Consider the following 10,337-nt stretch of genomic DNA (forward strand, 5'->3'; position numbering starts at 1 on the left):
ATATATATATATAATACTTTTACATTTTTATTTTATATTTTTGTAAATAATGTTTATATATTATTATGCTTTATTTATATAGTGCTGTAGATTTAATATATATATATATAATATGTTTTTATATTTTTTATGTTTTATTTTAATAAATAATGCTTATTTGATGGAACTGTATGGCTTTACATTGTAAGCTACCCAAGTTGTCTAGGACAGAGAGGCGGGATATAAATAAAATTATTATTATCATTATTATTATTATTATTATTATTATTATTATTATTTATTAGCAGAAGTTGACCACAGACTTGCACTGGAGGACCTACGAATGCCTAAAAAGTGTTTTCTGTAGAAGCCTCTAAGTTCTCCAGCACAACTCTATGGGCGACCTTTGGTAGAGTCACAATGAGGTTGAGGAAGTGTGCCATGTGAAAGGGATCTGGGAGTCCTAGTAGACCACAAGTTGAACATGAGTCTACAGTGTGATGCGGCAGCTAACAAGGCCAATGCGATTTTAGGCTGCATCAATAAAAGTATAGTGTCTAGATCAAGGGAAGTCATAGTGCCACTGTATTCTGCTTTGGTCAGGCCTCACCTGGAATATTGTGTCCAGTTCTGGGCACCACCATTTAAAGAGAAAGTTAAGAGGGGATATGATAGCCCTGTTTAAGTACTTGAAGGGATGTCATCTTGAGGAGGGAGCAAGCTTCTTTTCTGCTGCTCCAGAGAATAGGATCCAAGGGAGCAATGGATGCAAGTACAGGAAAAGAGATTCCACCTCAACATTAGGAGGAACTTCCTGACAGTAAGGGCTGATCGAAAGTGGAACAAAGTCCTTCCTCGGAGTGTAGTGGAGTCTCCTTCCTTGGAGGCCTTTAAACAGAGGCTGGATGGCCATCTGTCAAGGGTGCTTTGACTGAGATTTCCTGCATGACAGAATGGGGTTGGATGGCCTTTGAGGTCTCTTCCAACTCTATGATTCTATGATTTGTGACTAAATGTGATATAATGTAAATGCATGCACACACAGACCGTTTTGCCCTTCTGAGAAAAGCATTTGCTGGGTTTCTTACTGTCTATCACACGGGAACCCAGACCGAAGAGTTTGCACCTAGTTGTTTGCATGTCCCGCTAAACCAGGGTGACCAGTGTCCTCCTATTCCAGGACGTGCCCTACATTTCAGCCTCCTGTCCGAGAGGAATCCCAAAACGTCCTCCATTTTGAGCATGACCAAGAAGGATGAATTTATTATATTCATGAGTGTTTTTTAGCGTTGGCCTTGATTTTTCTCAAAAGCTCTACATTTTGTGGCATCTTGCCCTCTGTTGTAGTTAGGAAATCTGGTCATTTGGGGCTAAATACAAATAGTAAGTGTCTATATTTTTTTGGAACCAATATTCTCTAAACAGTAGTTGATGGACCAGTATCATATATTTAATAGCATAGTCTCCTATAGTGTGCTGGGCTTGATAATAAAATTAGAGGCAACAAATTGCAAAGGTGTGCACATAGGTACAAAAGTGTGGGATAAGAACCTTTCTGTTGGTGCCCAGTAACAGCAGCTTGGTACCAATGGAACTGCTATGGCTCCATTCTATGGGATCCTGGCATTTATAGTTTGGAGCATCCTTAGTATTCTCTATAAAGAAATCTAGCTAAGAAAATTCCAAGTATCTCACCAAACTACAAATACCAGGATTCGGTCGGATAGAGCTATGGTGATTAAAGTGATATTAAACTGCTGGAACTGTGTAATGCAGATAACTCTTCATTTCCCTTTAATACATGTATACCACTTTGGATTGCTGCATCTTTTTGATTCAAATTTAGTACAGCCAGACAATTTTGCTTTTCAAGACTGAATCTGATCGGTTCGCCTTCCTTGCTTTCAGAGTCGGAGACCTGGAGATGGAAAGCCCAAGGAAACCGAGACTGGGAGCTATACACAGCCATTGTGGTGTATGCAGCTGCCACACTGAAGAATTATTGCAGTTTGGCACCGCAGTCACTGTCATGGATCCATCCTACGAAATCCTGGGATTTGTAGTTTGCTATGGCACCAGACCTCTGACAGAGAAGGATAAAAAAATCTTACCAAACTAGAAAAACAAACAAGCCAGTTAAACTAGTGAACTGCGGTGTTTAAAGTAGCATCGAACTGCATTAATTCTTCAGTGTAGCTGTGGCCATAGTGATCAGCATGTAGGGTTGAGACTTGGAAGGTCTAGGTCAGTGTGTATAACAAAATCCATGGATGCTCAAGTCCCACTAAATATAATGACATAGCAAAATGGTGTCCCTTATAAATAAATGGAAAATCAAGGTTTGATATTTGAAATTTATACTTTTTCTGAACATTTTCAAACCATGGATGCTTGAATCCGTGTATAAAAGATCAATGTATAAGAAGGGCCGACTGTATATATTGGGATGCACCACTTTCTCTCAAGCTGATCTACCTCGCAGGGTTGTGATAAGGTAATATGGGGGATGAGAGAGTCATGTACCATCTTGAACTCATGAGAGGACAGGCAGAAAATGAATATAGCAAACAAATAAATCAAAAATAGGATGTTCTGTTTCCCAAACCCACTAGACGTCTTCTCGCGCCTGCGTGCCTCCAGACACATTACTCCAGCCTTGAGTTATTATATCATCTCAGTCATGTGGGAGTTAAGCCTTTAGCCTGACTCTGAGCTTATGATGAGGGTGTGAGCTTGAAAGCCTGTTTGTGATGTGCTTTTCCACTTAGAGGGTATGTGATTCTGCATCACATAATTATGTGGTCTTTCATGAGCCATACCAAAGAGGATACTCCAGAAAGCATCTGAGGAAGTAGAAGACTGAAGTCTACAAAAGCTCATGCTGCCAACTTCTTTCTTTCAGTGAGTCTCAAAGGTGCTACAAGATCTCTCTACATACTGATTCTGCAGACTCACATGGCTATATCTTTGAACTCCAGAAAGCGTTAGCCTTGTATCTCTCTCTTCTAAGTAGTGTCTGGAGGAAGAAGGGTGGAGTTCCACAGGACCTTTTGCAATGCCCTATGAGTCACTCGGCCAGGTCTCTTTAAGTACATCTGTTCAGTCCTTGCACACGGCGGCTCATGTGTTTATGAAACAGCTCTTATCCAATGGTGTTCAAATCTCCTCCTCTGTGTCCTAACTCAGCCTGTAGGCAGCACCGAGAGGCTGGTCCTAAGAGCATAAGCAAGTCCCTTGTCATTATTCCTCCTAGTGCACAAACCCGTGCGGCATGCAGAATATTTCAAGGGAAGGCAGCTGCTCTGAGCTGACTGCCAATGAGATCAGAAAGCCGCCCTTCCCATTTCTATTTCAGTACAAATACAATGCTGTAGGCTACCACAAAAAACTGCCCTTGCTCTTTCACCTTTAGCTTCTCCTTTCCATGTCACGCTCCACAAAAGAAAAATAGACACTCATCGGAGCAAAGATTTTGGGAAGTCGGGGCATGCTGAGACAGAACAGTGTGCCCTTGTCCAGTATATTTGCGCTGACCTGCAACTCACTCGCTGCGGTCACACGATTTCTCATTCCAAGCAGAAACACTTTTGAATTCACATGTCTCACTGATAATTCATTACTAGGTGGTTTTCCAATATGCAACATCTTTCATCATTACAGATGAAAACACAATGTAAGAATCCAAATTACATATATATATATATATATATATTTCTGAAAGTAAGTACTGTAAACCAGAAGCAGAGATGAATTAAATAACTTGCCACCCTTTTTACATGGAAAGCAAATACAGGCGCCAGGTTGCTTAGATGTCAAATGGCACAAGATCTGTGTTGTTTAGAATATAATCCTCATGTACATATTGTAAACCTTCAAGTTATGTTTGACTTATGTTGACCTTAAGGCAACCGTATCATGTGGTTTTCTGGAGCTGAGAGAGTGTGACTCGCACAAGGTCACCCAGTCAGTTTCCAAAGCCAAATTGAGAATTTAACCATGGTCTCCGGGGTTGTCATCCAATGCTCAAACTACTGCACCACATTGGCTCTCCAGATTACAAGTGGAAGGGGCCACTTGGCATCTGGAAGGACTGTAGCATTGGCTGGGCACCACCCTTTCCATGCACTTTATAGGCTTTGGGGGAAAAGTTGGAATGCCAACCAATAAAAGATAGCCTATTGGCTGGCAGAGGTAGGACTTTTCAGGTCAGCTATGCCTTCACATCCTTGAATCTAGTGTTGGATCATCCCAGGCCCTAAATCAAAATCTGAGGCGTAGGGATGGCACCAGGTAAGACCATTAAGTGCTATGCATCAGACTGCAGAGATGCTCAGGGCTTGTCATTGAAACTCACACACAGGCAGGGAAAGAGAACATATTTTCCTGTTTGGAGATTAAGAGAGAAACCTTAGCTAAAAGGTTTACCAATCAAAGGTAAATGAGGGGAAATTACTTTATTCCTTCTCGCCTACGTAGGAAGATGGGATAGGGCACATTTAATCTAGCCTGCTCGTTTTTAGTCAGAAGGTGGAAGAAGAGGAAGGGCTGAGCCCTGGCACCGCAATGACTGGGAGGGAAGGAGGAAGTGCACTGAGCAAATACAAAGAACACCTGGACAGTCCTTGCAAATTACAGCAACAAATCAATGAAGCCTTGCAAATTGGAACAAGTGGCTATTCTATTAGGTGAGCTGGAAATGTGCACACAGCCCTTTTCTTTGAACCAAGTTCACCGAAACTGGAAAGTTTATACCCTCATCGCCTGCCTAGAATGATCCATGAGAACTGGACACACAGGGACAGGTCCTGAGATCTGGCAACCCTGCCTGTCCCATAAAAAGGGGCTCCTGGTGCACTTACGGTCAGCGTCAGAACACTTTCCTATTCATTCTTGCTCAAATTGGTCATTTGGTCAACCGCCTATGGGCATAACATACCTTCCAACTGTCCCAATTCGGCAGGAATAGTGTTGATTCACCCCTTGCCACCCTACTTTTCAAGCTGTTTTTAAAATGTGAAGTCAAAGGCTTTCATGGCCACAACCATAGTTTTTTGTGGGGTTTTCTGGGCTATGTGGCCATGTTCGAGAAGAGTTTATTCCTGACGTTTCACCAGCATCTGTGGCTGGCGAAACGTCAGGAATAAACTCTTCTCGAACATGGCCATATAGCCCGAGAAAGCCACAAAAAACTATGTTTTAAAATGTCTCAGTATTGCTCTTCTCTTCCCACATCTTCACTTTCTCCTCAGCTTTCTTTAATTGATGCAAACTAAAAAGTTGAAAATACAAAAGTAGTTTAATTCTGTTGGATGAAAGGGCAAGAGAGAGCAGAATGTTGCTCTATCCTGTAGACTCAGGCAAAAGCAATGTGTTTGACTTCTAAATTGTGTGTCCTTCTTTATTCATACTTTTTGTCACCTTGACCACACTCAAATGTTACTTGTCCACATCTGTAATAAGTTGGAAGGTATGGTTTTGTTTGGTATGGGTTACAGATTTTGAATGGTTGTAGTGCTTTGCTGGAGCGTGTTAACATGTGTTGATCTTGAACTGTCTCCCTTTGGGATTGGGAACTAATCTCAGTTTGGGAGAGATGGTGCCTACCATCTGCTTTGGTCAGGCCTTACCTGGAATCATGTATCCAGTTCTGTGCACCACAATTCAACAAAGGATGTTCACAAGCTGGAATGTGTCCAAAGGAGGGCAACCAAAATAGTGAAGGCTCTGGAAACCTATGGGAAATGACCTAGGGAGCTGGGCATGTTTAGCCTGGAGAAGAGAAGGTTAAGAGGTGATAGGATAGCCATGCTGAAATATTTGAAGGGGTGTCATATTGAGAATGGAACAAGCCTGTTTTCTGCAGCTCCAGAAAATAGGACACGGAGCCATGAATTTGAAGTACAGGAAAAGAGATTCCACCTCAATATTAGGAAGAACCTCCTGACAGTAAGCGCTGTTTGACAGTGGAAGAGCTGTTTCCTTAGAGTGTGGCGGAGTCTCCTTCTTTGGAGGCTTTTGAACAGAGGCTGTATGGCCATCTGTCAGGAGTGTTTTGTGAGGTCCTTTATGGCAGAGGATTGGACCGGATGTCCTTGTGGTCTCTTCTAACTCTATGATTCTATGTCCAGCTCACATAGAAAGGACATTGGGGAGGAGAGGGATGCTTGGTTTTGCTCCCAGGTGGCAACTGAGCCACAAGTAGCTTTTGCCCATGTGGAATCCCACACCAGTCTTTCCAAGTCTAACCAGGCTCCATCAGTTGGCAGGTGGATTGGCCATTGTTTGGATCCAGCCCATCCCAGGCCAAGCCTCTTCCGCTGTAACTAATAAAACTGTGGCTTGTTTGCAATTCCAACAAAAGGTATTGGTGTTTAATAAGGTCAAGGTGAACCCAACAATTTTACAACCATGGCCTCAAGTAAATTGCATTGTGTTCAGTGTAAATATGTGAAAAACATCTCTGGCTTTAACATTTTACCCCATCAATGCATCTGAAGAAGTGAAACGAAATCCACAAAAGTCCATGCTAAAGTACAAAGCAGTTAATCTTAAGAATGCTACAAAACTGCACCCTGCCCTTCCTTTCTTCTTAATCTGAAACAGACCAGAAGGGCTCCAAACCCATTGGTAAATATTTATAAGATTGCAGCTGAATTTGAAATATTAGAGAGAAAAGATTCTCAGCAATGAGGTTTTTGTTTGGTTTTGTTTTAAAACCTCTTGAAGGGAAGAAAGAGAAATGGGCAAGCAGCTGGAGCTCTTGATCTGATTCATGCTTCTGTACTTTGACCTCTAATTCTTCCTTTTTGTCAGCTATTTTTGGAGGAAGAAACGCCTCTTGATTTTTAAAGAACATTTCCATGGCATGCATCAGGAATTTCTATGCTAAGCGTTTGGCAGTGACTCAAAATTCTTCATCCTCAGCAGCTTGCTATAACTGATTGTGTTGTCTTTTATAAAGAGACACAGTACTTATAACCGAGCACCAAGGAAAGTCATTACTAGAACTGGTGAAAGGTATTCACAACACATCAGAAGTTGTGACTGAGCTTAATGTTCCTCATTCTCATCACAGATGAAGAGACTGAATCAGATGCAAAAATGGGGGGGAAAATGAAATCCTGGCCTGTTACAGACTGCCAAAATAAAGCTGCTTTGGGTCTCTTTGGAGGTATGCTGTTTAAATGATGCGTGCATCCTAAGAATCCGGAAGCTGCACCAAAAGCTGCACTCCAGTGCTTAGGAATGGAGTGTGGCTTTGGCGCGACCTCCGGACTCTTAGGACCCATGTATCATTTAAATAGCATATCTCCAGAGAGACCCGAAGCAGCTTTATTTTGGCAGTCTGTAACAGGCCCCTGTCTACGATATGTCTATAGCCTGTGGCCTTTCTTTGTCGTTGTTGTGTGCCTTCACACTTGCCCAGGGTCACACAGTGGGTTTTACAGCCAAGCAGGGATTCGAACCCTGTTCTCCAGAGTCATAGTCCAACACTCAAACCACTACACTACACTGACTTGGACCTTTCTTTATCCACTAGTAATACGCAGTCTTCAGTGGTCCACTCTTCTCAGATACTTTAGGGTTATAGAGAGATGGTGCTGTATGAATAGTATCTAAATGGATGACCTTTTTAATCAGTTGCAGCCAAAATTGTGAGGCTGGTGGCACTTGTGAGATTAATACATTTATTATGGCATAAATATTCTTGGATTACAGTCCGCTTAATCATGCATCAAGTGTTATCTTGTACCTGACAGGTATATATATACATGTGGTGATGTGGCTTTGTAAACAGTGAGGACAGAGGGAATTAAAATGCCAAACTATTGACCTGACTAACATTCATTAGAGAATTAGACAAGCATCTTTACATTGGCCTGTTACAGACTGCCAAAATAAAGTTGCTTCGGGTCTCTTTGGAAGTATGCTGTTTAAATGATGCATGAGTCCTACGAGTCCGGAGGTCGCGCCAAAGCCACACTCCATTCCTAAGCACTGGAGTGCAGCTTTGGCGCAGCTTCCAGATTCTTAGGACCCATGCATCATTTAAACAGCATACCTCCAAAGAGACCTGAAGCAGCTTTATTTTGGCAGTCTGTAACAGGCCAGTGTGTTGATAACTGGTGCAGATGATACCACGAGTCATTTCATCACATTTGCATCCATCTTTTCAATCATGGGAACTCATGGCTCAGTATATAGGTTTATTTTATTTCATTTTATTCTCACAACAGTTTTGCAAGGTAGGTAAGGCAAAGAAACCACTGCGAGTTCAAAGTCACGCAACAAGTTTCCTGCTGGGCAATGACATCCCTGCTGTGCAGAAAAGCTGAGGAGTAGGCCCTTTTTTGTTTTGAATATAGTTGTAGGATTTTCAGTTGAGAAAGGAATTAACAAAACTACATCTGAGTATTCCTTGCCTAAGAAAACTTTCTGAAATTCATGAGGTTGCCATACATTGACATTGGAGGCACATAAACACACACACTTAGAAGAGAACAAACAATAAATTCTTTGTAGTGTAATTTCTGTATTGCATTTGCTTCTCTTTTGTAGTTGAGCTCCAATTTTGTACCTCTTTCTGGTTTCGGTGAAGTCAACTATAATTGAAAACTGCAAACACAACTGCACTTTAAATCTCAGTATATATTTTGGACTTGACTGCAGGACTCTTTTTGCCTGTGCTGTTCAGTATATTTGAAACATTTGGTGCAACCTCCAAGCCATAAATAAATAAATACAAAAACACTCCTGCATAGCAAGTTCTAATAAAGGTGTTGTCTGACTGTGGCCTTTCTTTTTGGTCCTAGTCACGAACAGGCACAGCTGTCTTTTATATAGACATCAATCATGCCTTTTAAATATTTGAAACTTAAATCATTATTATTTCCTGAACATTCATTTAGAATTTGTTACAGCCATGAAGTAGATATATTAGAACTTTATTATGATTGCCAAAGGTGGGGCTTGGCTGATTCAACGTGACAACCTCTGAGTGTATCTTGGATTCACATGTATTTGCAGAAACATTGAGTCACGTGTTCGTCCTGCTGCCTCTATATAACACTATGATAAAGCAACCGAAATCTCACTTCCTACCCGGAGAAGCAACTAAAACTGCCCAGAGTTCTTGAACTATTAAAGCATGTACCACTGAGCTATGGACCTCTGATCCCTTGCCCAGTGAATGTTTGATTCAGCCCAACCATCTGAGACAGAAAGGGTTACACCTTGACTCCAAAGTTCCCAATGCTGGGCTGTATTCATTTATCCGATTATATTAGCATTCTTGCTATTTTACATCACTGCATTAAAATTTCCCCTCTCGGTTGTTTTTGTCTGTTCTCTCATGTAAAAAAACAGCTTGTAACACCAGAGTCAGATTTTCCAAAGAGTAGTATGTTTTTCAAGGTGACGGAGTCCCAAAGGTTCTGAGTCACCCCAGAGGAAGACGATGCTAAATTTAAAGCATGCCGTCTGGTCCCATGTGATCATGCTTGAGGAAATCAATAAGCTTAGCCATGACTAATTCTGCATAACTTACACTCTTACCCACAGTTCCCACAACTAAATAACATATCAATAAAATGCTTTGCTCCTTGATTGGAATGAGATGGATTCTTATATGTTTATAAAGCAAAGCCCTCCTAATGTGGATATGTTTTTCATGTGAAGAGAAGAATCAAATACAAAACCTAACAACAGAACACCGTTTGAAATAAAGTCCATTTTAATACAAAGAAAAGAAAAGGCCATAACTTGGAAAGTTATTTTTAAAAGGTAATCTACTGTGTAACTCAAAGCAAAAACATCATCTGTTGCCATTGCTAATGAAATTAATACAATTGACCCTCCTTATCCATGAATTTTTTAATCCATGGATTCAAACATCTATGGCTTGAAAATATTAAAAAATAGTATAAATTTAAAATAGTAAACCTTGATTTCTTCCATTTTATATAAGGGACCCCATTTTGCTATGTCATTATATTTAATGGGACTTGAGCATCCACAGATGTTGTTATCCACAGGAGATCCTGGAACCAAACCCTAGCAGATAACTAGAACCTACTATACGGGCATTTCAGGTTTGAAAGGAACGTGTTGCATTCCTTGTTGTGTCAACTTGTATGGTTTAGCTTCCTTTTTGGGGACAAAATTAAAAGTAAATGGTCTAAAATGTAGTTCAAGTGCCAACAGATTTTACATTTTCCTGTTGGTTCATTACCCAAACCATAGTGTGCCTTCAAGTCGCCTAACTTATGGTGAACCCATTAATTTAATAGGGTTAGGCAAGGAACACGCAAAGGTGTTCTTCCTCTGAAATATTGGCCCCATACACACAGGCAAAAATA

Source organism: Sceloporus undulatus, chromosome 6 (assembly GCF_019175285.1).
Source record: "Sceloporus undulatus isolate JIND9_A2432 ecotype Alabama chromosome 6, SceUnd_v1.1, whole genome shotgun sequence".
Taxonomy (NCBI): Eukaryota; Metazoa; Chordata; class Lepidosauria; order Squamata; family Phrynosomatidae; genus Sceloporus; species Sceloporus undulatus.